The 19977-nt window shown below is 45.9% G+C and overlaps 1 long non-coding RNA gene across 1 annotated transcript in view; it reads left to right on the top strand.

Moving 5' to 3' along the window:
* Positions 1 to 1184: 1184 nt before the first annotated feature.
* Positions 1185 to 19977, top strand: part of LOC141089242 (uncharacterized) — a 48331-nt gene continuing 29538 nt past the window's right edge. The window contains exon 1 of the long non-coding RNA XR_012232221.1: positions 1185 to 2963. This is a non-coding gene — a long non-coding RNA (uncharacterized lncRNA). The remainder of the gene's footprint in view (positions 2964 to 19977) is intronic.

Here is a 19977-nt window from a genome sequence, read left to right as displayed (position 1 = left end):
GGCTGTGCCGGCCTGCCAGGGGGTCTGTGCAGGCTCCGGTGGTCTGTGCCGGCCTGCCGGGGGGCTGTGACGGCCTGCCGGTGGTCTGTGCAGGCTCCGGTGGTCTGTGCCGGCCTGCCGGGGGGCTGTGCAGGCTCCGGGGGGCTGTGCCAGCCTGCCGGTGGTCTGTGCAGGCTCCGGGGGGCTGTGCCAGCCTGCCGGTGGTCTGTGCAGGCTTCGGGGGTACAAGTCCCATCGGGCGATGCCTGCTACCATGACAGTGATTGACACATTAGCCAATAATGGGACAGTGGTAGTCCCATCATCCGGCTAATGTGTTGAATGTAAAAAAAAAAAAAAAATTACATGCTACATACATGCTACATACATGCAACATGCATACTACATATATACTACATGTAACATACATACTACATATATACTACATGCAACATGCATACTACATACATGCTACATACTACATGCATGCTACATACATGCTACATACTTGTAGTATATATGTAGTATGTATGTTGCATGCATGTAGTATATATGTAGTATGTATGTTGCATGCATGTAGTATATATGTAGTATGTATGTAGCATGTATGTAGTATGTAGCATGTATGTAGCATGCATGTAGTATGTAGCATGTATGTAGTATGCATGTTGCATGTAGTATATATGTAGTATGTATGTTACATGTAGTATATATGTAGTATGCATGTTGCATGCATGTAGTATATATGTAGTATGTATGTTGCATGCATGTAGTATATATGTAGTATGTATGTTGCATGCATGTAGCATATATGTAGTATGTATGTAGCATGTATGTAGTATGTAGCATGTATGTAGCATGCATGTAGTATGTAGCATGTATGTAGTATGCATGTTGCATGTAGTATATATGTAGCATGTATGTTACATGTAGTATATATGTATTATGCATGTTGCATGCATGTAGTATATATGTAGTATGTATGTTGCATGCATGTAGTATATATGTAGTATTACGTTCTGACCACTAGCAGCGCTTCTCCCCCTCTTTTTTCTTGATATTGGTTTTGTGGCTGACCACCACTGTAGCCGTGCGCGCTGGGTCATGTACGCCATTCTTTCTGTTTTCTCAGTGATTGATCTAGGCTGCTGTTCACATTAAACGGCAGCCCTGCCCTGCCCTAGGCTTTATTTGATTACGCACCTGTATCTGGGCCTGGATCGTCCTTTATCATGTGGTGCTGGACAGGCAGTGTGGAGGTTGGACCTGAAATGTCTGCATGGACCTGGCTAATCTTTATCTGCGCTTGTCCTCTCTGGTGCCATAGGAGCGATTCTGAAATGCTTGAGGTACAGTGTGCATGTAATGAGGTCTTGCTTTTATACATTTAGGAGGCCGTAATGGCACAGCGAATATAAAAAACGTAGAGTAGGACTCCCCATACGAGACTGCCTTGACGTGGCGGGGTAGCTCAAACAATTGATCAATTTTTTGCTAAATGTCTCATTTTTGAATACAGATTGAAACCTATGTGTGTTTTCACACTTCTTGTATTACGTTCTGACCACAAGCAGCGCTGGCTTCTCCCCCTCTTTTTTCTTGATATTGGTTTTGTGGCTGACCACCACTGTAGCCGTGCGCGCTGGGTCATGTACGCCATTCTTTCTGTTTTCTCAGTGATTGATCTAGGCTGCTGTTCACATTAAACGGCAGCCCTGCCCTGCCCTAGGCTTTATTTGATTACGCACCTGTATCTGGGCCTGGATCGTCCTTTATCATGTGGTGCTGGACAGGCAGTGTGGAGGTTGGACCTGAAATGTCTGCATGGACCTGGCTAATCTTTATCTGCGCTTGTCCTCTCTGGTGCCATAGGAGCGATTCTGAAATGCTTGAGGTACAGTGTGCATGTAATGAGGTCTTGCTTTTATACATTTAGGAGGCCGTAATGGCACAGCGAATATAAAAAACGTAGAGTAGGACTCCCCATACGAGACTGCCTTGACGTGGCGGGGTAGCTCAAACAATTGATCAATTTTTTGCTAAATGTCTCATTTTTGAATACAGATTGAAACCTATGTGTGTTTTCACACTTCTTGTATTACGTTCTGACCACAAGCAGCGCTGGCTTCTCCCCCTCTTTTTTCTTGATATTGGTTTTGTGGCTGACCACCACTGTAGCCGTGCGCGCTGGGTCATGTACGCCATTCTTTCTGTTTTCTCAGTGATTGATCTAGGCTGCTGTTCACATTAAACGGCAGCCCTGCCCTGCCCTAGGCTTTATTTGATTACGCACCTGTATCTGGGCCTGGATCGTCCTTTATCATGTGGTGCTGGACAGGCAGTGTGGAGGTTGGACCTGAAATGTCTGCATGGACCTGGCTAATCTTTATCTGCGCTTGTCCTCTCTGGTGCCATAGGAGCGATTCTGAAATGCTTGAGGTACAGTGTGCATGTAATGAGGTCTTGCTTTTATACATTTAGGAGGCCGTAATGGCACAGCGAATATAAAAAACGTAGAGTAGGACTCCCCATACGAGACTGCCTTGACGTGGCGGGGTAGCTCAAACAATTGATCAATTTTTTGCTAAATGTCTCATTTTTGAATACAGATTGAAACCTATGTGTGTTTTCACACTTCTTGTATTACGTTCTGACCACAAGCAGCGCTGGCTTCTCCCCCTCTTTTTTCTTGATATTGGTTTTGTGGCTGACCACCACTGTAGCCGTGCGCGCTGGGTCATGTACGCCATTCTTTCTGTTTTCTCAGTGATTGATCTAGGCTGCTGTTCACATTAAACGGCAGCCCTGCCCTGCCCTAGGCTTTATTTGATTACGCACCTGTATCTGGGCCTGGATCGTCCTTTATCATGTGGTGCTGGACAGGCAGTGTGGAGGTTGGACCTGAAATGTCTGCATGGACCTGGCTAATCTTTATCTGCGCTTGTCCTCTCTGGTGCCATAGGAGCGATTCTGAAATGCTTGAGGTACAGTGTGCATGTAATGAGGTCTTGCTTTTATACATTTAGGAGGCCGTAATGGCACAGCGAATATAAAAAACGTAGAGTAGGACTCCCCATACGAGACTGCCTTGACGTGGCGGGGTAGTTCAAACAATTGATCAATTTTTTGCTAAATGTCTCATTTTTGAATACAGATTGAAACCTATGTGTGTTTTCACACTTCTTGTATTACGTTCTGACCACAAGCAGCGCTGGCTTCTCCCCCTCTTTTTTCTATATATGTAGTATGTATGTTGCATGCATGTAGTATATATGTAGTATGTATGTAGCATGTATGTAGTATGTAGCATGTATGTAGCATGCATGTAGTATGTAGCATGTATGTAGTATGTATGTTGCATGTAGTATATATGTAGCATGTATGTTACATGTAGTATATATGTATTATGCATGTTGCATGCATGTAGTATATATGTTGTATGCATGTTGCATGCATGTAGTATATATGTAGTATGTATGTTGCATGCATGTAGTATATATGTAGTATGTATGTTGCATGCATGTAGTATATATGTAGTATGTATGTAGCATGTATGTAGTATGTAGCATCTATGTAGCATGCATGTAGTATGTAGCATGTATGTAGTATGCATGTAGTATATATGTAGTATGCATGTTGTATGTATGTAGCATGTATGTAGCATGTAATTTTTTTTTTTTTTTTACATTCAACACATTAGCCGGATGATGGGCCTACTACTGTCCCATCATTGGCTAATGTGTCAATCACTGTCATGGTAGCAGGCATCGCCCGATGGGACTTGTAGTCCCATCGGACGATGCCTGCACAGACCCCCGGAGCCTGCACAGACCACCGGCAGGCCGGCACAGCCCCCCGGCAGGCCGGCACAGACCACCGGAGCCTGCACAGACCACCGGCAGGCCGGCACAGACCCCCAGCAGGCCGGCACAGACCACCGGAGCCTGCACAGACCACCGGCAGGCCGGAACAGCCCCCCGGCAGGCCGGCACAGACCACCGGAGCCTGCACAGACCACCGGCAGGCCGGTACAGACCCCCGGACAGTCGGCACAGCCCCCCCGAAGGCCCGAACTGACGGCGCATCATGATGCGCACAGACAGCGCATCATGATGACGTCATTTCGGCAGCCAATCAGAGCCACTTTTGTGGCTCATTGCATTTTGGACTTCCGATTCCGGTATCCGATACGAAAAAAGTATCGGTACTCGGTATCGGAATTCCGATACGGCAAATATCGTCCGATACCCGATACTTGCGGTATCGGAAAGCTCAACACTACCCAGGAGTTCTTCTGCTACAAATGGAACAAATATATGGAGGATTATAAAAATTGAAATATATATACTTGGAAAAAGGATAATACAAATGCGTAATGGAAAAAATAGGTTATACAGTGGTACGGAAAGTATTCAAACTTCTTTAAATTGTTCATTTTTTGTTTCATTGCAGTCATTTGGTAAATTCAAAAAAGTTCATTTTTTTCTCATCACTCTGCACCCCATCAGACCCTGTGCTTCTCTTCTCTTCACATGGGTATACGCTTCCTGAAATGTTTGTCAGCTCATACACTTAGTGTATGGCATGCCAAGTATAGGAAACCCACTCTTTTAAATTGGGAAAAGATTCATAGGAGGACTTCCTCCACATCTCCTCTGACACCACCACTAGAACAACAGGGTGAATGTATTCCGTGATGCTACAGCCACTCTAGTTTTTTGAAAGGGTGTTTATGATGCCTGTAAAAAAATAAAAAAAAATCTGTACCCCACGGGGGAAATGTTTGTAAGCCCTTCCTCCATGTCTCTTTCAAAGGGCATTGAAGTGCCTCCTAATTTTTGGCAGGCCTTGCATTCAATGCATAGGCAAATACTATGGGACCCACTTCCTAATAATGGGAATATTGTTTTCAGGAGGCCCACCTCTACATCTATTCCAAGGGTTATTGGGATGCATGTAACTTTGGTGCAGGGCAGGACTTGCATTTATTGCTTAAGCAAACAGAATGGGAGTATCAAGTGAATACTGGAACTACTGTTGCATGTGGCCATCCAGTACGTGGCTTCAAAGGCTAATTGGGGTGCATGTAACTTTGGTGCAGGGAAGCTTTGCATTCAATGCATAAATAAACAGTATGGGAGTACCAAATGAATAATGTGAACTTTGTTTTCCTGTGGCCATCCAGTATGTGGGTTCAAAGGCTTATTGGGGTGCGTGTAACTTTGGTGCAGGGCAGGCCTTACATTCAATGCATAGCCTAACAGTTTGGCAGAGCCAAATGAATATTTTGAACTTAGTTTTCCTGTAGCCATCCAGTACGTGGGTTCAAAGGCTTATTGGGGTGCATGTGAGTATGTGGCAGGGCAGGACTTGCATTCATTGCATAGGCTAACAGTATGGCAGAACCAAATGAATGATGTGAACTTGGTTTTCCTGTGGCCATCCAGTGTGTGGATTCAAAGGCTTATTGGGGTGCATGTAACTTTGGTGAAGGGCAGGCCTTGCATTCAATGCATGAGCAAACAGTATGTCAGTACCAAATGGAAAAATAACAGGAACTTTGGTTTCCTGTGGCCATCCAGGACATCTGTTCCAAGGGTTATTGGGGTGCGTGTAGCTTTGGGGCAAGGCAGCCCTTGCATTCAAAGCATAGGCAAACACTACGGGAGACCCACTTTCTTATAATTGGAAGATTTTTTCAGGAGGCCCTCCTGTACGTCTCGTGAAAGGGGTATTGGGGTGCGTCCTAATTTTTGGCTGCCCAGCCACTCAGTGCTTAGGCAATAACAGTATAGGAGGCCCACTGTTTAATAATGGCCCCTTAAGAATAGTAAAGCCAACTGATGGCCCTATAAAAATTGGCTTTGTGACTTTACAAGTCACTCTTTCATAAATGAAACGAGATGTGTCTAATGATGTGTCACACACCACATGGCCAGCTAATTGTTAAATGCTACAATGACATTTCCGAGTAAATGTATTTGTATTGGTTGAAAGCAATGGTAAAGTTGAAAAATGCATCAAAAAAGCTACGTGTGAACATAGCTAAAGTGGTGGAGGAGCATTTTTTTGGGCGGGTTATTTCTTTTGCCTTACATATAAATTATTACCCTGGAAAGGATATCCCTTAACATATTTCCCTGTAAAATCCATTTTGTTTTTGCGTGTTTTACTGTGAGCCTGTAAAAGTGGCGTCACACGCTGACAACATTGGTCACAGCAGTGACCTAGGAGTCAGAAATGCTTAAAGGGGCCTTCACCATGATGTTCCCATGTTGTTTGCGCACTGTTCCCATAGATTTTCAATGTTTTGATACCCTAGAAATACCTCCGGGGGGGTCATGGCAAAAAAGCTCGGGTTTCCATTGACTTACATTGGGCTTGTTGCTCGGTTTGAGTACCTGAGAATTCCAATTTGCTCGACCCGAGCAACGAGCACCTGAACATTTAAGTGCTCGCTCATCACTAGTTGTGTGTTCTGACATCTGTAACATCATTTGGGTGATACTAATTCAGACCTATTTGCTTCATATTCATTATATTCTGAAGCCTTTGGAATATAGTGTTGTAAAAGTGAAAGCAGGTTGGTGAAGTTGGTAGTAACTCATTTGTCAAAGTAATGGTAATTTTTACTATTTCTCCATTGAGTGAGCGGCTAACCACCTAATTGATCTTATTTAGTTTCTTTGGCAAGAAAAGAACAGCTCCATCAAAACCACGTCCATTTCCTATTATTTCATCATGCTGGTAAAGTAGAGCTGACCTCAGGAATCTAGATTCCATCTGTGAACTGTAGTCAACATGATACTGGTACAAAACCCACTGGGGTCGAGCTATCAATTTGACATAGTTTGTGCACAGCTGAATAGAGTTGGCAGAAAAACCAGATTTTGATTCTATGACATGTTGGATAGATTGTCTAGTTGAAACACCCTTATCATGGAAGTCACGTCTACGACCACCACGGTCTCCAATTGACACATCTTGAAATCCAGCCGAAATTTCAAAACCTCTAGCTTCTGGTCTGGCAACTGCAGGGGATCCTTTCTGACGTCCTCATCCAACAAGTTCAGTAGTAGGTGATGGCTTGTCAGAATCCAGCCCAGGAACACCAGGTTTGGGTGGTTGCAAGTCCTGGCCCCATGCTGTTCCACGTGCTCTTGCTCTGGTTCTTTCAGTCATGATTTAATTTAGAAGCTTTCGCCTTCGTAATCCACTGACAGAGTACAACACCGCCAAAGTTTTCACCCTCTGCTCCTCAGACTTTCTATCTGCGCAGTAACTGCCTCTAGGCAGAAGATGATAATGGTGGTAGTAGGTGCATTTGAGCCCGAGTAAATGAAGTAGCCATAAGAATGTGAAACAAAAGTCTTTTTACTGAAGGTAGTTGGGCAAATTATTATTTACAAACAGCAGTAAACTGAGGTACAGGATTACACTCACGGCTGATAATTGCTGTGTACCTGCAGACAGGCAGAACTTAATAACCTCTGGTTTTATTACATTTGATTATCTCTTCTTCAGTACTGTGCTCTGTTTCTGCCCTGAAATAATTCTTCCTCCTAGAGGTGCAATGGTAGTCTTCCTCATATGAAGACTATTAACTCCCCTTTTCGTGCCAGTTCCCTTTTTAAGCAAACCGAGCAGGGAGAAAGTAGGTAATTCCTTCACCTACAAAATTGCTTCCTCTTCTCAAGATGTCCATCCACCAACTGCTACTTCAAATTTAAAACGCTCCCCCAGGACTTGGCTGCTCTCCCTTCTATGTGACGGTAGAGCTGAAGTCATTGGCTGACTGTCCTGAGGCGTTTTTCCAGAACCTTCTGCATATTAAAACAGAGCTGGGTCACCTGATTAAACTGGGGAGAAGATTAAGGCCACGTTCAGGTTCACATTGCGTATCACAGCCTGTTCAACGCATAGCATTGATGGGTTGTGTTAACGCTATAGCATAACGCGATATGCGTTATGCTATACCGCTAGCGCAGATGCTCCATCTGCGCTAGCGATGACGGAGCCTCAGATGCTGCAGCCCACATCCGAGACTCCGTCACTGAATGACGGCACATCGCGAACGCATGCCGCTGTACAGCATGCGTCACAATGCGCCCGACAATGGAGGGCAATGGCAGCGTTAACGGAGTATGTTACACGGCATTATGCCGCGGTGTAACACAGTCTGTCTAATGGACTGCTAAAACAAAATGTGAACCCGGCCTAACCCTTTTTGTGCTGCCTGTCAGCAGGTCTCATAATGTATTTAAAATGCACAGTCCACATAAAAAAATCACTGCATTTATATGAAAAAAAAACTAAATATATGGTATCCTATAGAAATGACCACTTTGTGGCAAACCACAGTAGCAAACAGCAAAAACAGTTCAATGTAGGCATTAAATGCCACAATTTTTAGCCCACAGATAGAAGAGGCATGTGACAGAGATACCACACTGTAAAATATGTGGCCTGTGTTTTTAATTTTTTAAAGCAAAATCGTGTCACTAACTAGGGTAGCTCACAGCAAAAACAGTTCAATGTAGGCCTGAAATGCCACAATTTTTAGCCCACAGATAGATGAGTCATGCTACAAAGATACCACACTGTAAAATATGTGGAATGTATTTTTTTACAGCAAAATAGTGTCACTAACTAGGGTAGCACAAAGCAATGTAGGCCTGAAATGGTACAATTTTAGCCCACAGATAGATGAAGTGTTTGACAGAGATATGCATTCAATGCAGAGGCTAACATTATGTGAGTTGCTAATTAAGAAAAATGGGAACTTTGAACCAACATACTGAATGGTCATATGAAACCAAAGGGTTATTGGGGTGTGTGTAACTTTGGGGCAGGGCAGGCCTTGAGTTCAATGCGTAGACTAATATTATGGGAGTAGCTAATTAAGAAAAATTGGAACTTTGGTTTCATGTGGCCATCCAGTACGTTGCTTCAAAGGGTTATTGTGGTACGTGTAACTTTGGGTGCAGTGTAGGCCTTGCATTCAGTGCATAGGCTAACATTATGGAAGTAGCAAATTAATAAAAATGGGAACCTTGGTTTCATGTGGAACTCCAATACATTTGTTCAAAGGGTTATTGGGGTGCATGAAACTTTGGGGCAGGGCAGGCCTTGCATTTAGTGCATAGGCTAACAGTATGGGAGTAGCAAATTAATAAAAATTGGAACTTTGGTTTCATGTGGCCATCCAGGACGTCTGCTCATTGAGTTATTGGGGTGCGTGCAAATTAGGGGCAATCCTTGCATTCAATGCATAGGCAGTAAAAAAGGGGACCCACTGCTGAGGGCTCTCTAAGAATAGTGAGGATCAACTGCTGTCCCTTTAAGAACATTAAAGTCCAACTGATGTCCCTCCTCCTTTAATACTCCCTCCATAAATTAAACACGATTTGTCTGATGATGTGTCACACACCACATGGCCAGCTAAGATTGTAAAATGTTAAAAAGACATTTCCCAGAGAATGCATTTGTCTTCATTGAACGCAATGCTATATTTGAGAAATGCATCAAAAATGCTACGTTTAAACATAGCCCAAGTAGTGGTGGAACATTTTTGTTTTGGGTTATTTGTTTTGACTTACATACAAATCATTACCCTGGAAAGGATGTTCCGTAACATAGTTTCCAGGAAAATCAATTTTGTTTTTGCATGTTTTATTGTGTGCCCGAAAAAGGGGCGTAAGACTCTGGCAGCATTGTTCACAGCAGTGACCTGGGAGTCAGACTGCTACCAGGGGTCTTCCCCATGATGTTCCCTTGTCATTTCAGCACAGTTTCCATCGATTTCAGACCTTTTTAGACCCTAAAAAGACCCCCCTGGCAAAAATGCTCGGGTTCCTATAGACTTTCATTGGGCTCGTTGCTCGGGTCGAGCACCCGAGCATTCCAGTTTGCTTGACCCGAGCAACGAGCACCCGGGCATTTCAGTGCTCGCCCATCACTACTCCAGTTCTATATATTATGCCAAAAATTCACAAGTCATTAATAAATCCCCCAGGGAGGCCTGTAGTATCAGAGGTGGATTCTGTTTTCAATAGGATGGGTTCATGGGTTTTTAGATAAAATCTTGAACCCTATTGCGAAACAAGCAATTTCCTTTGTACAGGATTCCATAGACTTCTTAAATAAATTACAGGATATACAGTTGCAAATTGTTTCTTCAGCGAAGAAGAGGACAAGAACTCTAATGCCACCTATTGGAAGTAGTAATCCTAAAAGTCAATGTCGACCCTTTAACGAGCCTTGTTACTTGACAGGATAAAAGCCAAACCACAATCTCAATTTGCAGACACTGTGTTTTGGGTTACTGCCTCTCAGCAGTGCAAAGTATGAGATCTGGTTTGGCTGTGTGAGAGGCATGCTTAACATGTCACTTTCAGCAAGGAGGAACAATACATTTTGGATCCAGGATATATAGTTGGAAGAGGAAGTGATACTGGCTTCCTTTGATGCAACTGCATTATATACATCGATAGATCAAAATAGAGGAATGAGAGCATTAGCAAAAACGTTATTAGCATAGAATATCTCTATGGGAGGTAAACAGTTAATTATTGATCATTTGAACATCACCTTGATGCAAAATTATTTTCTATCCGGGGATCATTGTCTATAACAATGCGGAACTGCCAAGAGTGCTAATTTGGCACCTACATATGTAAATATTGCCATGGGTACCCTGGAGAAGGACTTTATCTTTGTGTTTCACCTCTTTCAGCATGTTTTTATTTGGTGGGAGTTACATAGATAACGTCTTCCTCCTGTGGACAGAAACACAGAACCAACTTGAAGATTTTCATAAATTTATGAATGAGGTGGATCCTACCAACAAATTTACTTTAGTTTCCTCTACTATGAATGTACAATTCCTGGATGTAATGGTGAAACAGAGTGATGGTACATTGATCACTACTAGTGTTGAGCATTCCGATGCTGCAAATATCTGGTATCGGCCGATATTCGCGGTATCGGAATTCCGATACTGAGTTCCGATACTTTTAGCATATCGAATACCGGAATCGGAAGTTCCCATAATGCAATGAGCCAGTTTGATTTGATTCAGCCAATGAGGAATCATAAGAAGTGTGGGCACATCCTGTTAGGCATGTAGGCATGTTAACTAATAGCATGGCTGTGATTGGCTGCTGAAATGATGTCATGATGCACTATAAAAGCCGCCGCCGTTTTGGGTTCACTCTGCTGTGAATTCAGTTAGGGACAGTACGCTGCTCTTCTGACTCTGAGGGACAGTTAGAGATAGCGATTTGCTATATAGTGCTTTACCCAGGCTACTGTAGCAACCCCTGTGTGAAGCTTTCTTTTGCCTTGCAACGCTGTTCACAGCTGTCTGCAAGGTCTGTGTGTGTGAGTGCAGCTCACGGTGTAGTGTGTTCTGCAGCCACCTCTGGTTGTAGGCCGCTCAGCGTGCGTCACTACCTCATACATATATATTTTTTTTTATAGCTGCTCATTTTTACTGATTTCTCCTATTAGTGTGTATCCATCCGTATCCATCTACATTGGTTGCAAACACTATATAGGAGTAGATAGCGGAGCCTTTCTGCAGCCTTTGAGTGTTAGTGCACAGTTCTCTGCACTGTAGTGTTCACGGCTGTCTGTGAGGTCTCTGTGTGTGAGTGCAGCTCACACTGTAGTGTGTTCTGCACCACCTCTGGTTGTAGTCCGCTCAGCGTGCGTCACTGCCTCATACATTGTCCTTTTTTGGTGTAGTGCTGCTTATTTTTCCTGAATTTCTCCTATTAGTGTGCTTCCATCCGTATCCAGCTAGATTGGTTGCAAACACTATATAGGAGTAGATAGAGGAGCCTTTTTGCTGGCTTGTGCCCTGCAGCCCCAGCCAGATTAGTATTAGCCTATTTTTTGGAGCCTCATCTATTGCATTGTAGGTTATCTTCCTGCATTGTAATAGCTCCAAAAAGTTTGTGATACTGTCGCTTTTACATCTTTGGTCACATCCTTTTTGTTTTTTTTTAAAAAAAACACGTAAATAAAGTTGACCAAACACTCCACTTTACAGTTGTGTAGGCCACATTAGCTCATATTAAAGTGTAGTCCACACACTTTATAAAATTAGTGTTTCTTATACCTGTTAGCAGCTGTTCAGGAATAAGCACAATAAGCCCTTAGTACTTTTCTACCTATTTTTATCAGTCTACCAAGATGAAGAAGGCAGGGAGTAAGGCACGTGGTCGTGGGCGTGGAGTTTCAGCAGGAAGAGGACATGGGGATTCTGTGCCTGCTGCGGGCACCAGTGACTCAGCATCCCCCAGTTTTAACAGGGAACTGTCCTTTATGCGCAGCTTTGTAGGAGCTCGCCGTACCCCACTGCTGTGGGAGGAACAAATTGAAGCCGTTGTCGGATGGATGGCAGCTAATGCATCGACTTCAATTACTTCCACATCCTCTCAGGTCCAGAGCACTGAAGAGCAACTATCTGTCTCTTCACCACCTGCCAAATTGCCCAGGCAGTCAGAGAGACCTGGACAGGAGCCATCTCATTCTCTGCTTCTGTTCTCTGAATCTCTTGGCTTGGAAAGAGGGGGCCAGCCAAGCAGCATTTTAGAATGTGAAGAAGAGGGAGTATGCAGTGATGCACAACAGCTTTGTCTCTCTGAATCTGAAGAGGCGGGTGGGCCAGTGCCTATTGTCAGCACACCTCAGTACGCATCTGATGATGAGACTCAGGTGCCACTTTCTGGTGCGTACTGTGCTGGCGAGACTACCCAGGAGAAGCAGGTGTTTGAAGAGGGTAGTGTAGATGATGAGGTCCTTGACCCATCATGGCGTGAGGAACAGGAAGGTGGTGGGAGCAGCTCTGAGGAAGAGATTCCCCAAACGGCCAAGACAGGAGGGAGAGGGAAGGGGCAGACTTGGTTGCCTGTAGCCTCCACTTCGGCACCCATTAGGAGCATTCCTCTTCCAAAAGCCAAAACGGGCGCTCCCAGAACTTGCAGTGCGTGGTCCTTTTTTGACACAGTTGCAGATGACATTTGCTTTGTCTAATGCAAGCTGTGTAATCAGAAAGTCAAAAGAGGGAAAAGTTTCAGCAACCTCAATACCACAAATATGTGGAAGCATGTGCGACCAAGCACGTGGTGGAGTAACAAAGACACACTGAAGACGCAGGCCAACCTACAGCACCACCTACCACTTCTTCAGCTCGTGTTGTAGCCTCTTCCTCCAGCTCACACACAGCTGGTTCGGCTTCCTCACAGGATCGCCAAGGAAGAACCTCTGGCACTGTTGTACAGAGACCCAGTGTAATTCCACCCACAGCACCATGTTCCCTGTCATCCTCATACTCCCAGGCCACTCTACAGCCATCGGTAGCACAGGCATGGAAGAAAAGGCGGCCATACTCAGCAAACCATCCCCGAGCACAGGCTCTGAATGCTGGCATTGCAAAACTACTGGCCCTTGAAATGCTCTCATTCAGGCTGGTGGAGACCGACACCTTCTGTAGCTTCATGGCTTTGGCAGTCCCACAATGCAATGTGCCCAGCCTCTTTTATTTCAGCAGGCAAGCCGTCCCTGCCCTGCAAAAGCATGTGGAGGGAAAAATTAAACATGCGCTACTAAACGCCGTCAGTAGTAAGGTCCACCTGACCACCGATGCGTGGACCAGTAACCATGGACAGGGACGATACCTTTCCCTCACTGCCCATTGGGTAAATGTTATGGAGCCGGGTACAGATCTTGAGAGTGGCGCTGTACATGTTCTTCCAATTCCAAGGATTGCAGGAATCCAGTCAGTACACATTGACTCCTCCTCATACTCCAGTTCCTCAGAATCAGCGCTGCAGGAGTCGTCACGGTCTACCTCCACATGGACCTGTGAACGCTTAACTGTTACGACCGATATAAGCACAGCCGTGGCCAAACGTCAACAGGCCGTATTGAAATTAATTTCTTTGGGGAATCGAAGCCACACAGCGCAGGAGCTCTGGAATGCCATCAAGCAGGAGAGCGATGTGTGGTTTGTGCCAGCGTATCTCCAGCCAGGCTTGGTAGTGCGTGACAATGGCTGAAATCTGGTGGCAGCTCTGGGCCTAGGCAACCTCACTCACATCCTATGTCTGGCACATGTGCTCAACTTGGTCGTGCAGAGTTTTTTGAGGGACTATCCAGATCTTGATGCACTGCTCCACAAGGTCCGCATAGAGTGCGCTCTCTTGCGGCATTCCATTATGGCAAGATCGCGCATTGCAGCTCTGCACCGCCAATTCCGCCTTCCGGAACATCGCATCATATGTCACCTACCCACCAGGTGGAATTCAACGTTACATATGTTGGAGCGGTTGTGTGAGCAGCAGGCAGCAGTAATGGAGTACCAGCTGCATCAGGCGCAAACAAGTCGCACTGTGCGTCGGTCACACTTCAGCACCACTGAGTGGGCCTCTATGAAGGACATCTGCCTAGTTTTGCGTGCCTTCGATGATTCCATGCAGATGGCGAGTGCAGATGATGCACTAGTCAGCATGACTGTCCCCCTTATCTGCCTGCTTCAAAAAACACTGCAAGCACTAAGGGAGGAGGTTTTGGAAGAGGTGGAGGATGAGGAGTCACAAATGCCATCTGCTTCTGGACAGTCTGCGCAACGTGGTTCCTCACAAAGGCCTAGGCAGGGGACACTTTGTGAGGAGGATGAGGAGGAGTCAATGGAGGAGGAAGACATCTCTCCAGAGGAGGGAGGTACACAATGCTCTAGTAGTCAGTATGTACAGCGAGGGTGGGGTGATGCAGAGTAGGCAGAGATGACACCTCAAGCAGGGGACCGCATTTCTTGGGCAGTTGGGAGTCTGCAGCACATGGTTGATTTCATGCTGCAGTGCCTGAGAAGCGACCACCGCATAGCCCACATTCTCAACACGGCTGATTAATGGGTGTACACCTTCCTAGATCCTCGCTACCGAGACAACTTACAAAGCCTCATAACACCGTTGAACCGGGAGCGTAAAATGCGTGAGTATCAAGACACATTGGTGCATTCCATCATGTTCTCCATTACACCCGAGAGCAGTGCTGCTAGTGCTTTACAAAGCAGCTCTGTGCGTCGAGGCAGTGGCGGAAGCTCTGCACAAAAAGGGAGCAGAGGCAGCGCCTCAGCACAATGCAAGACCAGTATGGCCCAAATGTGGCAAAATTTTGTGTGCCCGCCACAAATGTCTACACCATCACAGATGACTCCAGTCAGCCATAGGCAACGCTTTCATCAAATGGTGACAGACTACATGCCTTGCCCTCTCAGTGTACTCCCAGATGGCTCTTCCCCCTTCAAGTTTTGGGTCTCTAAGCTGGATACATGGCCAGGGCTTAGCCAGTATGCATTGGAGGTGCTGGCTTGCCCTGCTGCTAGTGTATTATCGGAACGCGTCTTTAGTGCCGCAGGTGGTGTACTAACAGACCGTCGCACGCGACTATCCTCCAATAACGTTGACCGGCTTACTTTTCTGAAAATAAACAAGGCCTGAATCTCGCTGGAATTTGCCAGTCCTCTTCCAGATTAAATAATTGGTTGGCAAAAGTATCCAGGTCTCCTGCTGTGTTCATGTTTCTATGACCTGAACTGTAATCCCTGGGCTCCAATACCGCCAGTTGCTGCTCAGAAGTGCTGTCTGCACAGAGAAAAACACTAGCTCCTGTGTTAGTGGGGTTCAGTAACGCCAGCTGCTCCCCTGCTGTGTGTCCGGCAATATATCCTGCTTCCTCCACATTCACACAACAACTGATTTAAAACTTGCTCCAAATAGGCCTCAGCCTACACCTTGATTGACCCTGGGCTCCAACATCGCCAGTTGCTGCTCAGAAGTGCCGTCTGCACAGAGAAAAACACTAGCTCCTGTGTTAGTGGGGTTCAGTAACCTCAGCTGCTCCCCTGCTGTGTGTCCGGCAATATCTCCTGCTCCCTCCACATTCATCCCAACATCAGATATTAAACATGCTCCAATTAGGCCTCAGTCTACTCCATGATTGACCCTGGGCTCCAACATCGTCAGTTGCTGCTTAGAAGTGCCATCTGCACAGAGAAAAATACTAGCTCCTGTTAGTGGGGTTCAGTAACGCCAGCTGCTCCCCTGCTGTGTGTCCGGTAATATCTCCTGCTCCCTCCACATTCACACAACAACTGATTTAAAACTTGCTCCATATAGGCCTCAGCCTACACCATGATTGACCCTGGGCTCCAACACCGCCAGTTGCTGCTCAGAAGTGCCGTCTGCACAGAGAAAAACACTAGCTCCTGTGTTAGTGGGGTTCAGTAACGCCAGCTGCTCCCCTGCTGTGTTTCCGGCAATATCTCCTGCTCCCTCCACATTCATCCCAACATCAGATATTAAACTTGCTCCAATTAGGCCTCAGCCTACTCTATAATTGACCCTGGGCTCCAACATCGCCAGTTGCTGCTTAGAAGTGCCGTCTGCACAGAGAAAAACACTAGCTCCTGTGTTAGTGGGGTTCAGTAACGCCAGCTGCTCCCCTGCTGTGTGTCCGGCAATATCTCCTGCTCCCTCCACATTCACACAACAACTGATTTAAAACTTGCTCCTTATAGGCCTCAGCCTACACCATGATTGACCCTGGGCTCCAACACCGCCAGTTGTTGCTCAGAAGTGCCGTCTGCACAGAGAAAAACACTAGCTCCTGTGTTAGTGGGGTTCAGTAACGCCAGCTGCTCCCCTGCTGTGTGTCCGGCAATATCTACTGCTCCCTCCACATTCACAGAACTGATTTAAAACTTGCTCCTAATAGGCCTCAGCCTACACCATGATTGACCCTGGGCTCCAACACCGCCAGTTGCTGCTCAGAAGTGCCGTCTGCAGAGAGAAAAACACTATCTCCTGTGTTAGTAGGGTTCAGTAACATTAGCTGCTCCCCTGCTGTGTGTACGGCAATATCTCCTGCTCCCTCCACATTTATCACAACATCAGATATTAAACTTGCTCCAAATAGGCCTCAGCCTACACCATGATTAACCATGTGCACCAACACCGCCAGTTGCTGCTCAGAAGTGCTGTCTACACAGTCAACATATGCTCCAGTGTTATTGGGGTTCAGTAACGTCAGCTGATCCCCTGCTGCATGTCCGGCAATTTCGCCTGCTCTGCCCACATTCACACTACACCATATTTTAAACTTGCTCAAATTAGGCCTCTGGCTACACTCTGTTTCTACTGTAATCCCTGGGCTCCAACACCTCCAGTTGCTGCTCAGAAGTGTCTTTGGCACAGGTACTCCCTCCTGCCCAGCCTGGTTCCAGCACACCAGCTGTTTCCGGGTAGTGTCAAAATCACTTTGGCACCAATACGTTGTCCTGTCGTGTTGCGGTCGGGTTAGCCGACTCTATGGTGCCTGCAGTTTAGATGCTTCCTATGTGGGCTGCGGGATCTGGCAATAAAGGCTCCGTAGTACCAATAGGACAAGAACCCCCCTGTAGGACAGTGGGTTTTGGTAACTGCGGCCGGCTGGCGGCCTTGCAACGTTGTTTTTCAGGAGAACCTTCTGCTGCCCCTCCGGGTTCCGGGTTCCAGCACCGTCAGCTGATTCTCGGCAGTGCCATTGGCTTTTGTTCCTTCTGCTGCCCCCCGGGTTACAGCACCGTCAGCTTGTTCTCGGCAGTGCCTTTGGCTTAGGTACCTCCATCTCGGTATCCGAGGTCCAGCAACGTCTGCAGGTCCTTGGTAGTGCTTTCTAGCACAGGTACCTCCTGCTTAGTAACCGTGTTCCAGTACCATCAGCTGGTCCTCAGTAGTGCCATTGGCTCTTGTTCCTTCTGCTGCCCCTCCGGGTTCCAGCACCGCCAGCTGGTTCTCGGCAGTGTGTTTGGCTTAGGTGCCTCCATCTCGGTATCCGAGTTCCAGCAGCATCTGCTGGTCCTTAATAGTGCTTTCTAGCACAGGTACCTCCTGCTTAGTAACCGGGTTCCAGTACCATCAGCTGGTCCTTGGTAGTGCCATTGGCTCTTGTTCCTTCTGCTGCCCTTCCGGGTTCCAGCACAGTCAGCTGGTTCTCGGCAATGCCATTGGCTCTTGTTCCTTCTGCTGCCCCTCCGGGTTCCAGCACCATCAGCTGGTTCTCGGCAGTGCCTTTGGCTTAGGTACCTCCATCTCGGTATCCGAGGTCCAGCAACGCCTGCTGGTCCTTGGTAGTGCTTCCTAGCACAGATACTTCCTGCTTAGTAAACATGTTCCAGTACCGTCAGCTGGTCCTCGGTAGTGCCATTGGCTCTTGTTCCTTCTGCTGCCCCTCCGGGTTCCAGCACCATCAGCTGGTTCTCGGCAGTGCCTTTGGCTTAGGTGCCTCCATCTCCGTATCCGAGTTCCAGCAACGTCTGATGGTCCTTGGTAGTGCTTTCTAGCACAGGTACCTCCTGCTTAGTAACCAGGTTCCAGTACCGTCAGCTGGTCCTCGGTAGTGCCTTTGGCTCTTGTTCCTTCTGCTGCTCCTCCGGGTTGCAGCACCATCAGCTGGTCCTCGGCAGTGCCTTTGGCTTAGGTGCCTCCATCTCGGTATCCGAGTTCCAGCAACGTCTTCTGGTCCTTGGTAGTGCTTTCTAGCACAGGTACCTCCTGCTTAGTAACCAGGTTCCAGTACCGTCAGCTGGTCCTCGGTAGTGCCATTGGCTCTTGTTCTTTCTGCTACCCATCTGGATTCCAGTACCGTCAGCTGGTTCTCAACAGTTCCTCAGCCTTCTTGTACCTTCTGCTACATTTCCAAGTTCAAGCTTTTTGAAATGGTTTTTGTAATCACTCTGGATCTCCCTGACGACGACCCTGAAGACCACCCCAAAGAAGACTAAAAAGATGACCCTGAAGAAGATGAGGACAAAGAACATGAAGACAACCACCAAGATACAGAACAACAAGAGACAGAAGACCAAGAAGCAGAACAAAAAGCAGAAGAACATTAAGCATAAGACTAAAAATCAGAGCAAAAGATATTATCTAAATTATAAGCAGAAGAAGACTAAGCAGTGTATGGGGGTGAGTCTGTTCCTCCTCGTGGTGCCCCTGGAAAATGCCTGCTGCTGCAGGCCAAACTGAATGCGGACAAATCCTGTTGTAAATCTTTTGTGACAGGCAGAACGGAAGGTGTAATCTTCAAACTTTTATAGATAACAACTACAGGAATGCCTGTCACAAATAAGAATATGATGAAGAAGAAGAATAGGAAGATGAAGTAGAATATGAAGAAGAATAATAGCTGAATAAGAAGAATATGAAGAATGTAAAAAAAAGAATAATTGGAAGAAGGTGAAGAAGAAGAAGATGAATAAGGTAAAGAAGAAGTTGATGAAAACGCTGCTGCTGCTGAGGATCATGAAGGAGAAAGTGTGGGAGAGTAAAAAAAGAAGGTGAAGAGCATGGAAGTAGTGAAACATACATATCTGACAAAATATAACAAAGGTTAACATAGTCAATATCTTTGTAACTCCAAACGTCTTAAAGAAAAAAATGTATTCCTGCTATTCCATTTGATTGGGCTAAACCTCTATGCCTTTAATGTCTCCTCCACCTCCCCCAATACATTCTACATTATTCTTAGTTGTTTCTCTTCATGTAGAATTAACCTACAAGGAAAGAAAGGGTTTATTTTAATTCCGATATTTCTGTCCCATTGACTTGCTTTGGTTTCCTGTATCGGAAACGGCGATATCAGATACTTTTTGGGTATCGGTCCGATCCAATCCGATATTTCACGATATTGGAAGGTATCGCTCAACACTAATCACTACACTGTTTGTTTGTTAATCCAACAGATAGTAATGACATATTGATGTGCAACAGTCATCATCCAATAAAAGCTATTAAATCTATTCCATTTAGTCAATTTATCAGAGTGCAAAGAATATCGACTGAGGATGAGAATCCTGACCATATTCTAAATGCGTTGGTTAAAAAATTTGAGGAGAGAGGCTATCCTAAAGAATTAATAGTCACAAAAAGCAAGGCATCAAAATCAACA

The sequence above is a fragment of the Dendrobates tinctorius genome, unplaced genomic scaffold (genome assembly GCF_039654945.1).
Source record: "Dendrobates tinctorius isolate UK_male_01 unplaced genomic scaffold, ASM3965494v1 ptg000044l, whole genome shotgun sequence".
Taxonomy (NCBI): domain Eukaryota; kingdom Metazoa; phylum Chordata; class Amphibia; order Anura; family Dendrobatidae; genus Dendrobates; species Dendrobates tinctorius.
Note: the sequence above shows the minus strand (reverse complement) of the source record. Positions and strands in the feature narration are given on the sequence as shown.